Below are 20,074 nucleotides of genomic sequence, written 5' to 3' on the forward strand. Positions count from 1 at the left end.
CAGCCCACCTTCATCACAGAAACCTTAGCAATGCTCTTGATGTATATGTTTCAACTCATGTTCCCTGTTAATATATGTGATTTACATACGGATTGCCAATACTATAAAATAAAATTCTTCAAGGATACTACGTATGTAAGTTTGGCACTGAAATTCCACCATGTAAAAGAGTCAGTTTTCCAAGTAATATATTGATCGCAGAATCTAAATTCAGGTTTCTCTGAGCCATGTGATCTCTACTGACAATTCAGGGCTCGCTTCTCTGAAGGATGCGGGGGGAAGGGGCGTAGTTAATTCCTCAGTTTTTTTACCAGCTCCCACCGTACTTCTTTGTTTATTGTTTCTAACCATGAAAATGGAATTTTTCTTTTTGGGTTTTAATACTGGTTTTACATCGTCTTTTAATTCGAAATTTCCTTCAGGTTTTGCACAGCAACTAATTTCGTCCGAAAAAAACTTTGTTAAATTCGTTTTTTAAATCCTTAACAAAATTTTCAGTCTGTTTTGACTTTCAATGCATTTAGTCTCTGATAAAATGCGTTTATCGGCTTCTCCCATGAATTAAATAAAACTATTACATTCATTCCGAATAGTTTTGTATTTTTCCTTGACATGACATAAATCTTCGTTTTATGCATTTTAGCGTCGAGTGTTACTTTGGCATCAAATTGTCCTTTGAATTTGAGCCTGCTTCCCAAAATACCCTTTGCTATTTTTTCTGTATTTCGTAATTCTGGTTTGCCTATCTTTTTCCGAGTAGTTTCGTCAATTGTAGAAAAGCCACTTCCTGTATCCAGTAAACAAATGATATTAAGACCATTAACTTTCAGGTCTACATATTTTCTTTTCTCGTTAGTTTTCGTTACTTTCGGTAAAACTGCATTTATCCTTTTAGGTTTCTGGTAATTTTTTCTACACATTGAAGTCTTATGCCCGTTTGAGCACATTTGAAACAAATTTTATTCCTAAAATAACATCTGCTTGTAGTATGATTCGAACGCCCGTGTTTTGCAAAAAAATCTCCTTTCATAAGGTTCCTTTTTCTTTTTTTTGTTTTTTATAAGGTTCCTTTACCGTATTCCATATTTTGTTCCACCAGCACGACAACACAAATATTCTGCAACACACATGAAGCGAAAACGCTCGTACATGCACGGGTGGAGTTTCCTATACACTTGCTAGAGTGTCTGCCTCATTAAGTTTAGTTTTGATCCACCAATTTTATGTTTTGCCGCACCAATTTGTGGAATATTTCGAGGTTTAATGAATCCAAACTGATCCCTTTTCGCCATAATCACACAGAACTATCAGATCTGAATATTTCTTGTCATTAAAATAATCATTTCCAGTCAAAACAATTATTCAACATGACATTTTACCTCCACCAACTTCTTCTAAAATGCTCCACATATGCTTACATGTGAACAAAGACGTAGAAAAACGACATGTGGCCAAGAGTGGGGTGAAACGAGGGTGCATACTCACCTCAACATTCTTTGTCTTGCCTTCTTTTTCTCTCTTATGACAGTTTTCTGTGAAAACTGAAAATATTAATTTTGCCGTGAAGGCTAAGCTGGGTATTTGACTTTGTTAGCAGAAAAGGACTTTTCACTTTGCTTCGGAAGATGAGATGCTCCCTCCCCACCCTTCCAGGCTCCCAAAAATTGTCTTTTTCATCAGAACATACAAGACACCATGCAGTAACATGATTTTTTTCTCGGACTCTTTTTCTGTTAAGAGTCGGGTGAAACGAGGGTGCATACTTGCCTTAATATTCTTTGGCATTTTCTTCTTTCCACTCCGTTTAAGTTTTCAAACTCTGGATCTCTGATGAGCTGCTAAATCTGAGGACCATCAAAGATACCAGTTTTCAACTTCTCCATGGTCAATCCTGGAAACGCCTGGCACAAGTAAATGAAGCAATCACCATTCTTGTCTAGCGCCTTCGTGATCTGCTTCATTAAGCCGAGTTTGATATGTAGCGGTGGGAACAGTATTCTGTCTCTGTCCACCAGAGGGTCGTTGATGACATTCCTTTCTTTGCAAGATACTAATTCCTTCTGCACAGGCCAATCTGTCTTTGTGTGGTGCTGAGCCCCAATTTTTGGAAGATTTTGAGGTTTTATGACTTCAAACTGATCGCTTTTCAACATAATCACCCACAACTATTGAATACTTATTAGCATTAAAATAATCATTTTCCAACTGAAACAATTATTTGACATGGCATTTTATCCCCACCAACTTCTTCTAAAATGCTTCACACATGCGTACATGTGAACAAAGACATAAAAAAACGACATGTGACCATAGCTCAAAAATTGGACCTGATTGACAAAACCAATATGATTCTTGGATTCAACACATCAAATCCGTCTTAAATCAGCTAACAAAACGCATACAACAAATTTTTTGTTGACAAGTAAATGTTTAGTACTGTTCAGATCGTTTCCTTCTGTTCTGAAATCGAATTGTCTTCCCCTGTTCTGAGATCTTCAAAATTGCAAACAAAAAGGTTTTTTCCAGTGGCAAATCTGTTCTTCGTTCTGAAACTAAACAAACGTGCGATGTGAAACTATGGATGCAGAAATTGTAGTAATATATCGTGTTATTATGCTTAAATGAATGTTTATTAACACCTATTTATTACCATAATAGACATCCTTACATCTTAGTGTCTAAAGAAACGAACACATACGTAAATATATGGATGGCAATAATTGTAGTAATATATCGTGTTATTATGTTTAAATAAATGTTTATTAAAATCTGTTTAAATGTTTTACCGTAATAGACATCCTTACGTGCCTAAAGAAACGAACACTTACGTAAATGTATGCGTTATATAATGTGAAATAGGTATGTTGGCTAATTATTTGTTAATAATCTAATTGCGTATTTACTTCTTTTATTTAACTGTTTCTTTAACTCTTTTTTATGGACCATGATCGTCTAGTCTCTAAGTGTGTCTTAACAGCGTGTGTGTATTAGAACATATATATATATATATATATATATATATATATATATATATATATATATATATATATATAGAGAGAGAGAGAGAGAGAGAGAGAGAGAGAGAGAGAGAGAGAGATAGATATAAATATATATATATATAGATATATATATAGATATATATATATATATAGATATATATATATATATATATATGGATATATATATATATGGATATATATATATATAGATATATATATAGATATATATAGATATATATATATAGATATATATAGATATATATATATAGATATATATAGAGAGAGAGATACATAGATATATATATATATAGAGATATATATATATAGATATATATAGATATATATAGATATATATATAGATATATATATAGATATGTATAGAGATAGAGATAGATAGGTAGAGATAGATAGATAGATAGATAGATAGATAGATAGATAGATAGATAGATAATAGACATGATGACATACCTGTTTTCTGCTGGTGCTTCTGGAAGATTCGCCAATCTCATGATGGAGTTGGTTCTGTTACAACAAAAACGCATCAAGACAGGAACCCAAGACGCCGTTTGTTTTTATATATTTTTTATTCACTCCCCGGCGTTTTGTCACAAAGAACTGAAGTGAATAACAATCTTTAGCTTGCAGTTTCTGTGCATCCATTTGGAAACCCTCGCTCCTTTTTAACACATCTTGTCTCTTCGGCGTCTAAGAACGAACTCACTAAAATTAACTCAATTTCTTCAAACCGAAACACCTGCACTTTCTGGTGCAACTTAATCGGTCACAGAGTTTGATTCATGTCACAACATGATCCTTTGGCCCTTTTTGCACTTGCATTTCACTCAACTAATCGTTTCCCACGATTCAATCTATTGTTTACTTCGCTAGATAGATAGACAATTAGATAGATAAACAGATAACTGAGCTTTCTACCTGGCGTTGCCCGGCAATTACATAACATAGGATGGCAGTAATTGTAGTAATATATCGTGTTATAATGTTCAAATAAATGTTTATTAACATCTGCACATTACCGTATTAGACATCCTTACATATCAGTGCCTAAAGAAATGAACACACATATCTAAATATATGGATGGCAGTAATTGTAGTAATATATCATGTTATTATGTTCGAATAAATATGAATAAAAAGAAAGATCACCACGAACAGTAATACTATCTAATGAAAAGAGAGAAAATAGAGGAAGGCAGAAACTAATACATTTTTTTTACTTTTTATATTTAACTGGCTTTGAAAACTCTGAAATTTTACATTATCGACAACAAAATGAAAAAGTAATCAAAAAGAAACAAATATATAACAAAATAATGTCATCGTGACATTTATGGGTGGATTTCTACCAGTATTTTGTTTAATTTTCGATTTTTAAACGATTATTGAGACTCCACAGATGATCATCTTATGTTTGCCATTTTGTTCTTGTTCAAACTTAAGTACGCAAAAAAAAAAAGACTTATCCCGGTAAATAAAAAATGTAACTTATAATGCCATTGGTAACATATATATATATATATATACTAGCAGTTCAACCCGGCTTTGCCCGGGCCCTTTGTACTGTTCATAACTTGCCCTACGTGTGAATACATTTTATGTTAGATTTCAAATGTTTAAACCAAAAATTGTCTGAGTAATTTCGTAGAGACCGCAGAGGTCATTTTTTATAACTCTGGCACCAATTTTTACTCCTTAACATTTATTGTTTTGGTCTCAAATCAAAATAAAAAGTTTGATCCATGTCCAAGTTACCTATATCTAAAATTTTAAGTGTTTAGACCCAAAATTGGCTGAGGGATTTGGTAGAATCTGCAAAGGTCAACTCTTTTTACTTTGACCTTTTGGCAGGCAAATTTTCGTCCCAAAACTGATTAAAATTCTTGCCGCATGTCTGAATACACGTTATGTATAAATTTCAAATGTTTAAACCCAAAATTGGCTGAGTAGATTGCTAGAAACTGCAAGGGTAAAATTTTGTGAACTTTGACTCCGTGACAGCTCATATTTTTGACCCAAACAGCTTAAAAAGCTTGACCTATGTCTGAATACACTTTATCTCCCTCTCAGTACGGACCAATAAGTCTCCTGTGTGTTATGAGTAAGTTGCTGGAATCCATATTAAATAGAGTAATAGTCAACCACCTCAGCAGAAACAACCTTCTTAGTGACACACAATATGGTTTCCGCTCTGCAAGATCTACCACAGATGTGTTGACGGTTATATCTCACAGGATTAGTGAATCTCTTGACAAAGGCTTCCTTTCTAGGGCAATTGCTCTTGACATATCAAAAGCCTTCGACAAGGTATGGCATAAGGGTCTACTTCACAAGATTTCCAGCTATGGTATAACTGGAAATGTTTTCTCAATCATTAAATCATTTCTCTCCGATAGGCTCATAAGAGTAGTGGTCGATGGACAAAAATCAGAGGCCTGCAGTATTAATGCTGGAGTCCCTCAGGATTCAATCCTGGGCCCAACTCTCTTTCTGATCTACATCAATGACCTCCCTAAACACATACTTAAATCATTCATTGACATCTATGCTGATGACACGACCATCTACGGCAACACATCAAAGGCTGTAAATGACAAAGTTTTCTCTGATTCTCTCTCCTCTGATCTCGAACGAGTGGTTCAGTGGGGGGAGACGTGGCTGATTACCTTTAATGCATCTAAAACCAAACTCCTATCTTTACATCATCAACGCTCTGATCCCCATCTGGCATCAATTGGGATGGATGGCTCTCGTCTGGGAGAGGCCCCGTGTTTTGACAAGCTTCTGGGTTTGACCTTTACTCCTGATCTGAAATGGAACACGTACATCAAGTCTATTGCCAAGGTCGCTGGAAAGATGGTGGGATCCTTCTACTGCTCCAGAAGATATCTCACTACTGATGCAATTCTCTATCTATATAAAAGCCAAATACGTCCAAGGATGGAATACTGCTGCCATATCTGAGCAGGAGCTGCTAAAAACAGCCTATCCTGCCTTGACAGAGTACAAAATAGACTTCGTGGCTTAGTGAGGGATGCCCTTTTCTCTACCTTGCAACCTCTCTCCCACAGAAGAGACGTTGCGAGCCTTTCCTTGTTTTATCGTTATTTCCATGGCAGGTGCTCGTCTGAAATCCAATCTCTGGTCCCCCCTCACCAATCTTCCACAAAAAACACCCGTCTAGCCGAATCCACTGTGAAAAATTTCCCCCACTCTTTATCTGTGCCTAAATCAAAACGTGGATTCCATGAACAAAGCTTCTTTCTTAGAACTGTACGCCTGTGGAACTCTGTTCCGTCTGCCTGCTTCCCACCTGACTACAACTTGGATGTGTTCAAGTCCAACGTTAACAAATTCCTAATGAACCGCTCCCTTAAGTAAACACTTCATCAAATCTCCACACTAACGTAATGTACTTGCAATAACCCTTATCCCTGAGTGGCTTCCGGGCCTTGATAAGTGGTGACCACTGTGTAAAAAAAAAAAAAAAAAAATTTTAATTTCAAATGTTTAGACCAGAAATTGGCTGAGTAATTTGGTTGATACCCCTACCTCCTTTTAATATCATGACTTCATTTTGAAACAGCGTTTCGATTGGCTGTAATTTTGGGTTTCCGTATAATTGTGTTTACAAACCTTTATTTGTTGCGTTTTTGGAGAGCGCCAGAATTACTTGCTTTTGGGGGGGGGCTAATTAAGCTATTTTTTTGTACAAACAAGGTGTTGTTTTTTTTATTTAATTCAATATCTTAGGACTTTACTAATTATCTTTGAAATTGACCCAGAAAACTAATATCTATCTTTTAAAGGATTTTTACAATGAATTTATTTAACTTCAAAATTTAGCTGAATTGGTTAGCTCGCCGTGAAAACATTTTTCATAACTTTTTTTTTTTCCACGTGTACAAATTTTTTTTTTTTTTTTTTTTTTTTTTTTTTTTAAAGAAATTAACTTTTTGCTTTAATCTTTCAAATACAATCAAAAAGTAGTCGGAAACCTACAAAAAATTATAATAAATCAGCTTTCAAAACTAGGTCTTCTATCTTTATCCGTCCATTTTTGCCCGTACCTACGAGTTTTCAACAAGATACACCTGAAGAAGGTCGGAGGTTGCCTTGATCGATTGTGAAAATAACATAGTCCGATGAATCCAAATAATGCGAAATATCACGTTTTAGCAATAGAAAGAAAAAAAATGATTTACAAAATGATACTCATTTAAAAAAAAAAAAAATCACGTCAACTAATCAGATAAGGAAAAAGGGAAGGTTATGAATTAAAAAAAAAAAAAAAACTCTCTATAACAACAACAACAACAACAACAATGGTAAATAATGAATTGAGTGATGGTGGGAGGTGACATAATTTTAAAAAAAAGGTGCGTTTAGAACAAGTTGAAGAAATAATTAGTCATGGAATAGAAAAAGTTGTTCTGTTTATGCGTGCGACAGTAAGGCTCTGGGAGGGGAGAGGGGGTCGAAGATAAAACTCGTGTTGCAATTTATTGGTAAGTTATGAACGTAACTAAATATAGAAATATGACAAACAGACAGAAGACGTGATCTGGGCTTGACAGCAGGAACGTGATCAAGAAGGGAAAAATCTCTCTCTCTCTCTCTCTCTCTCTCTCTCTCTCTCTCTCTCTCTCTCACACACACACACACACACACACACACATTTGTACATATATGCATGTGTGCGTATTTATGTATGTATGTATATATATATATATGTATATATATATATATATTATGTATATGTATATATATATTTATGTTCTTAATATATATATATATATATATATATATATATATATATATTAAGAACATAAATACACACCCATGTATATATATATATATATATATGTATATATATACATGTGTGTGTATTTATACATATATATATATATATGTATGTATGTATATATATATATATACATAGATATATACATATATATATGCATACATATATACATATATGTATATATACATGTATGTATATGTGTGTATATATACATATGTATGTGTATATGATCCCACGAGAACCGCCGAACCGGTACGTCAACGCCATTATGCCGAAGTTAAGCAACGTTGAACCTGGTTAGTACCAGATGGGTGATCATTTGGGAATCTTAGGCGCTATATGTGCTCTCCGCTTATCTCGGCATTTGTTTCTAGTCCTCCTGGACAGACACTTCACCTGCCACTGGTATTTAACAATGTCGACTCAGGAAAGGTGTGGTTGGAGATTGCGCACCTCCTGCCACAAAAATTTCACACGCAGGCACGCCTTTGTAGGTATCGATATTCTGACTGAAGGAGCCTATTGTGTTATAGATATATGTGTATGTGTGTGTGTGTGTGTGTGTGTGTGTGTGTGTGTGTGTGTGTGTGTGTGTGTGTGTGTACGAGGTGCCTTTCCAAACTTTTTTTTTTTGTGCAGGCATTTAAAATTGTTGTAAACTCTTGAAAATTCAGTACCAAGATGGGCATCAAAACTGTTCATCACCCTTCCTATAGCCCAGACCTTAGTCCCTATGACTTTTGGTTATCCTCTACGCCCTAGAAAAACCTAAAAAGCTATCTGTATGAGACAATTGAGGAGATGAATGAAACTGTGACGTGGGTCATTAACACTCTCACACAAGAGGACTTCTATGGAACCTTCCAGAAGTTGTTGGAACGGTACAACAAATGCATTGCAGCCGGAGGAGATTACTTCGAAGTGGACTACAGTTTCATGTGTGTACTATCGATTATGTGTATTGGCCTCTGCATTCAAGAGTTTTCCTTAATATTCTAACAGTTTTCATTATTTTTATCCGTTGTATTTTCTCAGCCATCCCTCTGATTCCAATTTCTCCCATTCTTTTTTTCAAAGATTTTCGGAATTGTTCTTCATGCTGCTACTATTAGTGGTGCTTTCGCCACCTTCATGTTCCATATCCCTTTTAGTTCTCTGGCCAATTCTTTGTATTTGTTTCACTTCTCAGTCTCCTTGATCTTCACCCTTCGAACTGCTGGAACAGCAAAATTGACAGAACTTTTCCTTCTTGTTAACTATTATAACATTTCGTCTAATTATTACTCACTAAGTGCTTTCACACAGGCCATCATCGATGAATTCTCTTTGAAAACAGCCTGTGGTGTTCCCTGAAGTCTGAATGATAAGTCTACCAAGATTTCTAGGACTCTTCACCTTTTTCGACAACCTTTGCAAATTAATTTGCATTATCGCAAGAGTCATTTGCCATTGATTTCTCATTGGTAGCGACAATTGGTCTTCACTGGGATATGAGTGGCGATATTTTATTTTTAAACTTTTAAATCATCACTATACATTGGGTTACATAATAGTTATAGTCAGGTGGGAAACAGGTAAACGGAAGAGAGTTCCACAGGCGTGCCCTTCTAAGAAAGAAGCTTTGTTCATGGAATCTACGTTTTGATGTAGGTATAGATAAAGAATGAGGAAAATTATTGACAGTGGTTTCAGCTAGACGGGTGTTTTCCGCGAAAGATTGGCGAGGGGGGGGGCAGAGATTGGAGCTCAGACGAGCACTTGCCATGGAAATAACGATAAAACAAAGACAAGCTCGCAACGTCTCTTCTGTCATCAAGTTGACCCACACCGACCTTTCATTTCCTGTTATTTTCAGTTAACCATTTTATACACGAGGGTTTCTACTTGTCTCATATCTAACAATTCCTATGGAGCATTAGATAAAAAATAAGCCGGCAATTTAAAATGTGGGGCGTCACAGGTTGATCAATTGTGTGTCAGTTTGAAGTTAGTATCTGGGATTTTTGCCAACGTATAATAAATTACAAACAGGTGCACGTTTGTTTTCTTTATGCGAGTATGACAAAAGTTTGGATTGTATCAATAGTTTTGAAATAGCGAATCAAATACAGCTGTTAATATTCTAGATTGATTCAGCATAGGAATAACATTGATTGAAAACAATGACGTCATCAACATCGTTATTGCGTTTATCAGTATTGTGTACCTGTGACTTAGAAAAAGGGAACTCAGGAAATTTGTAACCTCAATATATATATTTTTTATTATTATTTTATTTCTATTATTATTGCTATTTTATTATTATTTATATAGTTTTAATATTTATTATTATTATTATTATTACTACTACTACTACTACAGACATACAAGCATACATACATTTAAACAGACAGGTGTCCCCACCCCATATTTATTTTTTCGAAATTTGAACAAAATATATTTAAATTTATCATTCTTTCTTTTTTCTCATTCGGTTGGCAGCGCCTAATATATATATATATATATATATATATATATATATATATATATATATATATATATATATATATATGTGTGTGTGTGTGTGTGTGTGTGTGTGTGTGTGTGTGTGTGTGTGTGTGTGTGTGTACTAGACTATCCGTGACCCGTTGAGTCAGTATGTTATATTAGCTATGGAATTCATGTATGAGCGTGACACTTGTGACGTAAAGAAAATAGTTTTTTTTTTTTGACATAACAGAAACATTTCTATGAAAGTATATTAAAATCAATAATCACGGACGGATCACTCAAACATGAAAAAAAAAATCCTCCCTATTCGTGTAAAGTTACCTATTTTTCCGAATAATCGCTCAAAAATCGAAAATTAAACATGATTTTCCTACGAATCGAAGGCCGACGAAAGTCATTTAGGAAAAAAACGCACATGAACCTACGATGAGAAATATAAGAATGAAAAATCCATATTGGAATCCTTCAACCAAGTTATAGAAACTTAAAATCTACAAAAAAAATAATAAATAATAATAAAACCTGAAGCAAAAAAAAAACCTAAATAAATAAAATAAAACTAATATTGAAACAGATTAGTAAATGTGTTAACAAATTCACCGTTCTCACAACTATTTTGTATCTAGAAATGTAAACAAACAATAAAAAAAGAAGGAAGGAAGGAAAAGGAACGGATAGAGAGTAGTAGTAGTAGTCTTCGCTTTACTACAATTGTTCTTATGTTTGTCAACGGGTTAAAGTTGTTTAGTTGTAAGAAAATAGCGACAGTACAGTTGTAATAAAGAATAGTTGCAAAACATTCCCATGTTAAATAATAATTTCGAAATAATAACGTTAATATTTCAGTGCGCAGGTCAAAATCTTCAAAAGAAGCGATTTGTGTTTATTTGTTTATGGATTAATGTTTATGCGAGCATGCGCAACCGGATGTCGTAAACCGGAAAGTGGGTTACATCACTCGTATAAGGCCATTTGAGTTATATATATATACTAGCATAGTTGCCCGGGTATTTGGAGGTGTATGTTGAGCAAAAAAAAAAAAAGCGGTCATTTTTTTTTAATTTTGACCCCTATTATGACCCCTTAAAATGTGTTGTTTTGGGCTCAAACCAAGTTATTTAGTTAGATCCATGTCCAAGGAACCTATATCTAAAATTTCAAGTGTGTAGACCCAAAATTGTCGGAGGAGTTTGGTAGAGTTCTCAAAGGTCAAATCGTTGAACTTTGACCCCTTAATCGCCAAATTTTTGGCCGAAAACCGATCATATCGATTTTCCCAAATCTCAGTACCCTGTATATTAAATTTCGAGTCTGTAGACTAAAAATTGACAGAGTTATTGTGTAGGGAAATGTACACACACACACACACACACAAACACTTTCACTTATGAAATAAATCTGAGAAATATTTTAATTTCTGTAACATGATCGTGGTTTGATATGCAGTAATTGCATGTCAATGAAGCTTCGCCCCCAAAATGACGTCATTAAAAACCTGAACTCGAAATGGAAGGAGAGTCGACGAGTTCTGAACCGAACTGAACAGGTCTGAATTTACAATGTCGTTTGAATGCGGACACGAATTTTTTTTTCTTTTTTTTTTTTTTCATAATTATTGAGATATGCACGAAACCAAAATAACATATTAACATATTTAATTTGTGTTGATATTTGTAAAAAAAAGAAAAAAGAAAAAAAATAGCAGTAAGGGGGAGGGGAAAGGTGAGAGAGTACCAACACTTATGGTAAGAGCAAAAAGCTTTCTGACGGGTTGAGAAGATGAATCAAGTCCATAAAGACTGATGAGGGGGGGGGGGGTTGAAGGTAAGTGTTTGAAAACGCGATAGGGTGCGGGACGAGACGGGAATGCGAATTAGTTTGACCGAGTTTTTATGGTTAGACTAGTACTGTCGACGTTCTACTACGCCCATCTGCTAGTTTTTGCCACACCCTCGTTCCTCATCGTCGTTTTTATAACGTCAGATAGCAGCCTGTATAAATAATAATTGTTAGCAAAATATGATTCCCAAGAAATAAACACAAACATAGATATCTGAAACGCACGTCCGTACATTTTGCGTGTTTGACGTTTATTTCCAACTTAAGCACGACGGATCAACGAAAACTTTTAGACTTAAGTCTGATTTCATGACAGAGCAACAAAAATGCTAGTTCAAACTTAAGCTATACAGACAGAGGAAAAGTTAAAAGGAACAAAAAAACAACAAAAAAAAAACATAAGTGTGACAGACGAATATGCTATTTCGGACTTAAGCATGACAAACCAACGACAAAGCTATTTCAAGCTAAGCGTGATCGTCAGACGAAAATATTATTTCAAAGTTAAGCATATTTATTTTATTACTGCAGTTTCACCTCAAACAAGGCACAGTGCCACTTTGATGTAGGGGTCTACTATTTGAGACATATCTGCAGGGACACTATGTTGGGAGTTGAGCAGCAAGATGCCTGTTTACATTACATTTGAACTTCTGAATGTCAGTACAGTTGGGGAAGCAGGAACCCGGAAGGGAATTCCAAAGTCTAGCAGTTCTGGGGAAGAAACTATTAGAGTATAAGGCTTTCTGGCATCTGGGGATCACTAATGTGTAGGGGTGGGATTTTGCTGCTTATCGGGTTTGTATACGTCGCAAGAATACATTAGAGCATCCTACCATTAAAATACTTGTAAAACAGGCAGAGGGATGCAACATTTCGTTGATGGAACAGTGTTTGAAGCTTAGGTGACAGTTCGGGAACAATTAGGTTAGCAACTGTCTTTTGAACCCTGTTCAGGAGTGATAGACTAATAGCAGATGCATAACCTCAAATGTGACAACAATACTCCATACATGGTCGAATGATGGCCTTATCTATCAGGATACTTTCAGGCATAAGTAACTTTCTGGCACAGTAGAGACAGCCCACCTTTTTTGCAGCAGCCGTGGCAATGCCTTCAATGTATCTGTTCCAATTCACGTTCCATATGAACGTTAAGCCAAGAAGTTAGAACGAAGTACTTTCACGTAATGTATCATTAGCCACAGCTATTGGTGGTTGAGAAGGTTTCCTGTAATTATTAAAGGAAACAAGCTTACTCTTAGTAGCACTGAATGCGACCACACATGTTTGTACCCATTCCACTACAGACTGGAGGCCTTCCACCATTGCCATTCATTTTCCTCTCGTGTCTGTTATAGAGCGTGGTGTCATCAGCAAATATACCCATCGCAGAGACAATTTTATCAGGGAGGTCATTCATAAATATCAGGAATAATAAAAGTCCAAGGATCGACCCGAGGTACACCCACATTTATATCATATTGTTTTCATGTATGACCATCGAGGACAACCTGGATTCTTCTCTTATTTAAGAAGGATTTAATTATGTTGAGTATTCGTCCAGTGATACCATATGATCTAATTTTCCTGAGATCATCGTGCCATACCCTGTCAAAAACCTGCCCTACTTTCCTTTGCTTTATCCAGTGTATGGTATACATGTTCAGAGATTACAGTTAGGATATCTGCAGTAGAACAGACTTGCCTAAAATCCATATTATTTGTTGGACAGAAGGTTAGCAACTGTAAGATGATGGACTAGAGCTTGATTAATTATGGACTGAAATATTTTTACGAAAAAGGGGAGGAGGCTATTGGGGCAATAATTTAATGGATCAGTTCTTTTGCCAGAATTCTTGTAAACTGGTACCACAAAAGTAGTTTTCCAGGAATCAGGAAAGCAAGATTCATTAAGGCCTTTGTTGTAAAGTTTGGAGAGGACTGGGGCAATCTCAAAGCATTTTTTTTTTTTTTTTTTTTAAATAGTACAGCCAGGATGAGATCAGGTGCACATGCTTTTGACGTGTCAAGGTTATTTTTTTTATGATATCATGCACTTGAGAAGAGTGATTTTCAGATCATCTAGTGTGGTATCAGTCTGCAAAGGAAAATCAGAGAGGGAGTGGTTTGCTGGGTCCAATGTAGAGTTTGAAGCAAACCAACTGGCAAACATGTTAGCGTTCTTGGTTGCCGTGCCAACAACCTCATGATTGTTGGATTATGAGGAAATTATTGATTGCCCATTATTTGCTGTTGAAGATTTTCTAGAAATCACAGGTTCCTTTTTCTGGTGGTTTCAGTGTATCCTCTTAGATGTCGCTATTTCTTTCTTACAATTACTTCTATAAACTTCTCTTTGTACTGGACTTATATCCGATAAATCTGTGGTATGCATGCTGCCTTTGAGCAATGGCAGCTGTGCAAATAGAAAACCATTGTGGAGGATGGGGGGTTTGCTATAGAATTTCCATGTGGAAACGTGCTTCAATTGTCGTTTTGAACCATTCAGTGGTCTCATTTGCACACTATTCTGCAGGAAGAGAAAATATATTTACCCATGGGGCATCTCTGATGAGATTCCTGATGGCTTCCCAGTCAGCCTTTTTTATAAGGCCTTGTCATCTTGAGCAATGACTTCAGAGTTTAAGATGATTTCTATCATCATCACAGCATGATCAGCATCTCGAGTGAGTTACACAATCATCAGGAACTGTCGGGTCAGAAATAAATCTACATCTTTTACACCTCAAATTAAAAAAACTAAAGTTCAAATTAAAAAAACACAACTTCAAATTAAAAAACACAACTTCAAATTAAAAAAACTAAACTTCAAATTAAAATACACAACTTCAAATTAAAAAAATCCAAGTTCAAATTAAATTAAAATTTTATTACATGATAGATAAACCATTTATTCTCCAACAGGGAGGTCCTCTTCCCTGAGACATCTAGCGTGATGGCGTTGAACCTGATTACAGAATGCCTGAGACATGGCAGGAGTTACCACTTGGTAGGCTCGGTCGATGGCGGTCTCCACAAGACGAAGACGGTGCTCCACTTTTGTGATATCTTCCGGTTGTGGCACATGTACAACGCTCGGTAGATCCCTCTTGATGACGGCTTTGATGGCTGACCAGGCCATTTCGATGGGGTTGAGAGCCGGGCTGTATGGAGGCAAGCGAATAAACTCCACTTCTGCAAAAGCTGCCTGGTCGTGTAGTTGTTCCACTCGGGAATGGCACGGGCGTTGTCAATTACCAAGGCTACCTGTCCGGCATCATATCCCATTGCGAAGACAGAATTGAGTAGTTCTGCAACCCATTGGTTGACATCCGGGTGCTTGTAGGCGCCACGCCTGCGGGTGAAGTTGATGAGTCCCTGTTGACTAATACCAGCAACCATGTGAATATTTGGACCTTTCGAGCCTGGAACATGTAGCACCACTCTCTGGCCCCTCGCGGATCGTCCAACGGTCCGAGTACAAAATAAGTTCACGTTTGACTCATCCAAATACACCACATGTTTACCAGCTCCCAATGCGGCCATAACCCTTTCTACATAGATACGACGTTTTACCTTATTCTCCGGAGTGTTGACATTCTCGGCTTGCTTGTGAACCCGTTTTACAGTGAAGAGTCTACCATCGAGATGGTTATTTATGGTAGTAACGCTGATTGGGGGGTTGATTCCATGCATCTCCGAAATCTTCAAGGCCAACTCCTTGAGAGTGATGGTAGGATCTTCTCCGATTATATCAAGCATGTTGTTGACCATGTCCGGATTCACTTTCCCATGTCGCCTTCCACCCCGCGGCTTATCCTCCACGTCTTGCCCCTTGGCCTGTTTATTCACCCAGGCGTACGCGGTGTTCCTATTTATCCCACAGTTCTCTGCGACAGTTGTCCAGTCCCTGCTATTTCGAGCGGCTTCCAGAATCCGACGCTTAGGAGAATTTCGATTGCGTTTGTACTGACCACGTACTGTGCCTCTCTTGACTCCTCTACTTGATCGCACAACTACCGGAGATCCATTGTTATTTTCCATATTTTAAATTATTGTAATGTTAATTGTTAGAAACTTTTCTTTTTTTATTGTTGCAAGCAACTACAAGTAATAGTGGGTAATTTGCATAAGTGATGTTATGCAAATTACCTTACAAAGTTTGAGTATGAATAATTCTAACATAATGTCACGTGCTTTTAAATTGAACTTGGGTTTATTTAATTTGATGTTGTCTTTTTTTAATTTGAAGTTATGTTTTTTAATTTGAAGTTTAGTTTTTTTAATTTGAAGTTGTGCTTTTTTAATTTGAGGTGTAAAAGGTGTAGAAGTGAAGCTTGTTAATCTTGCTGATGTGGGAACCACAACTGTGATAGGGAATAAGATATAGAGAAGCTATGTGTTATGGCTACCAGCTGCATCTGCAAGTAGAGAAACCAAGCCAATTACTATCCATAGCCCTTGAGCCCCTGGAGGGGCATAGGTCATCTACAACTTTTTGTAGCGAGGAGTTCTTTTTACAGAGTGAGGGTGCTGATCCCACGACCAACCTTCCCAGAAGGTACATACAGCACCTAGCCTTACCAAATGGTCACACATCTGGTACTGGCCAGGCTCAACGTTGCTTAACTTCGGTGATCTGGCAAGAACCAGTGTGTCAACGTGATTGTGCCATACTAAGCCAATTACGATGGTGGACATTAAAGTCAAAGTAAATGTACTAGTATAAGAAAAAAAAAAAAAAAGTATTTATGCTGTCAGACTTATTAGGGTCCAGTCCTAGGACAAGAAAGAGAAAAGTAGTTGCAGGTTAAGCCTAAAGCAAAGATCTGGTTGTCTGATTCTAGGTTTGATTAAAGTCAAGGGGAAGGCGTTTCAAATATTGACTCCAAGTCGGTGCATATGTCTGCCCGAGTCTTTACGGCAAAGTGGGAGATAACCAGGCATGTTAAAATGCTTAGAGAAGATGGAGGAATGTAGGTTAGTTTCACTTAGCACCAAGATATCCGGAGAAGTGATTCAACATCTAAATTAGTTCTAAGCCCGTGGATATTCATGAATGCAAGCCTCAAGGGAGGAGGCAAATTGGTTTCAAGTTTTACGGAAAATTGGGTGGAATTGCATTTTTCTTAGACATAAAAGTAGACTAAAAAAAAGGGGGGACATAACTCGGTACACACATCTTAGATTACTTGTTCTTGGCATGTAATTTGTTTATAGCGATAGACTTTATATAAAAAAAAAAAAAAACGCAGTATCAGTTCCATGAATTTTTATGATTTTTTTAATGTATTACTATATGACATGACAATTACATAATGTTTTTGCTTAGAGCGACATGTTTGAAGAGATTGATTCGTCAACTGGCACTATTTGCTTGCAAACTTATCTTCAGTTTCATGACGTTTCGGCCAACTATACTTATGGCCTTCATCAGGTGGTTAATCGCAACGAGATAGGAATGCCGAGTTAACTATATCCTACCCAAAGTCAGCCAGAGGATTAGTTGGCCAAAGCATAATGAGACGACAACTATGGAAGGCAGTAAATACAGAGGATTTAGTTAAGAGACTCGGTATTCCCATCCAGTCATGGTTAACCACCTGAAGAGCAGAAGAATAGTTGGTTGAAACGTTGTGAAACAACTATGAAGATGAAAGATGAGGATAATTGTCCATAATATAAATTCATCTCAAAGGATTCCAATAACAAAGTAAAGTTAGACATGTTTGACAGGTGAAAAAGTTATTTCAAATTAAAGTGTGATAAACTGACGAAAAAGTTATTTCAGACTTAGCATGACAGACCAACGAAAGTTTTGGCCAAAATGTCGACATAAGCTGATTTTTAGGCATATTTGGGTCCATTTTGAACGAATATCACATTTAAAATCGTCACCACCAAGTAGTTTTTATGATATTAAGACCTTTATTCAACTAGTAGACATACCCGGTGTTGTCTGGAGGGGTAAATCAAAACAAAACGGAAAATAAGCAAACAATATTAAAAATGGGGAGGGGGGGTGAAAGTGATAAGATAAAAGTAATGAAAAATGGGTACTTATACAGTTTAGTGACGACATTAAAAAAAAATGGAAATATTGAAAAAAATTTTATTGTACGTAACTGTTATAGACTGAAGTTCTCCGAAAAAAAATTTCACTTCATTTGATCAAGTAGTTTTTTTTTTACAGCGAAAAACAATGATTTATCACGGCTACGTCAACGTGGCCATTTTGGAAATGTTATTGCAGGCCCAGGAATTCCAAGGGCAGGTAACTGCCGTACATAGCAGAATACCTCCATTTTAGGCCAATCTAGCCCGAGTCGGTTTTTGTTTTATTATCTATAATTATAAAACTCAAATGACCTTGTAATGTATATAACCCACTTTCTGACATCTGGTTGCGCATGACCTGCGCACTGAAATATTAACGTTATTTAAGAATTATTTAACATGGGAAGAGTGGGGGTTTAAAATAAATGTAACACAAATGAACGATATCAAAATTTGAACTTAACTATAAGTAATATGGTATCTGTTCAGTGCACATTTACCTATAAATATGGCCAACCTCTTATGATTCAGTAACTAAATTTTTTTCAAATAAATAAAGACTCAGAAATCTATTTTTTAATATACTTTCATTATAATGAATGAAAATTTTTACATCACAAGTGTCATGCTTATACATGAATTCCATAGCTAATATAACATACAGACCCAACGGGTCACATGTAGTCTAGTATTTAATAAAATTCTAGAAAATTCTTTGCACATGCGTGTATAGCTAAATTGTCATGAAGGAACGATTTTTTTTTTACTACCTCCTCCCTGTAGAAAAGTGCCCAGTTGAGGGTGAAGGAATTAATGTTTTTTTTAGCTAATTTTGATATTTGTTCGTCTGAAGAGTAGTTTCAAAATGATACCAATCATGAAAATCCGCTACCTGTTTTTGCAAGACATTCAGATTTTTGCCCCCTTTATAGATGTATTCTAATGGTTTTCGGGGACCGGGGGGGGGGGGGTCGCCATTTTATGTAAAACCTCAGGTTTATGCAAAGAAAGCATAGACAAATTGGGAGATTCAGGTTATTGCTGAAATACCTAATTTAGATGGTTAGAGTTGTGAAAATTAGCCCCTCTAGATTATGCCATATCTACAAGCGATAGGACAATATACCTGAAAATTGTATTCAAAAGATTAAACATTTATGAACTATAATTTGTAGAATTTTAGTCTCCACAAAGAAAAAAAACATTTACTTGCACCATGACTAATGTTTGTGCAGAATTAAATCCAAGGCATACTTATTGAAAAGAGTCCAAACAAAATTAACAGGACCGATTTTGGGGCAATATCCTATAATGGCCTCTGAGTGGGGTAAGCAACATCAGTTATTCCGGAAAATCCATTCAGGCAGAAGTTTACTTTCATGACTAATGTTTGTGCAAAATTTTAAAGACTCCAAAGTGATTACTAAGAAAATTGTAGACAAACACGAGTTACTAGGTTCAATCCCCTTTGTCAACGTGTGTGTTTGTGTGTGTGTGGGGGGGGGGGACAAGAGAATGTTGATGGTTTTTTGCAGGCCACCTTCAAACACTGAAATCTGTATGCCCTATTGAATTAACCAGGTCATCTGTATCAGTTTCAACTTCACTTCCAGTTGTTTCTACCCCAGTTGTGAAATACATTTAAGTTCATGCCAATTTCATTTAGCCAATTCTTTATTATATTGTACCCAATATATAGTAAGGATTTCAGAAGTTACGATTTGGTTGCATTCGGCTAGAATCTAAAAATAGCATTCAGCATTATTTGTTACCAGCCAAGTTAAGTTTAACACTGAAAACAGGAAGGAAATGCATGCCAGACTGAACTGGACATGTGACAACGAAAGACTAAGTTGTGCTGAATATT

Source organism: Euprymna scolopes, chromosome 26 (genome assembly GCF_053919585.1).
Source record: "Euprymna scolopes isolate OS-2025 chromosome 26, ASM5391958v1, whole genome shotgun sequence".
Taxonomy (NCBI): domain Eukaryota; kingdom Metazoa; phylum Mollusca; class Cephalopoda; order Sepiida; family Sepiolidae; genus Euprymna; species Euprymna scolopes.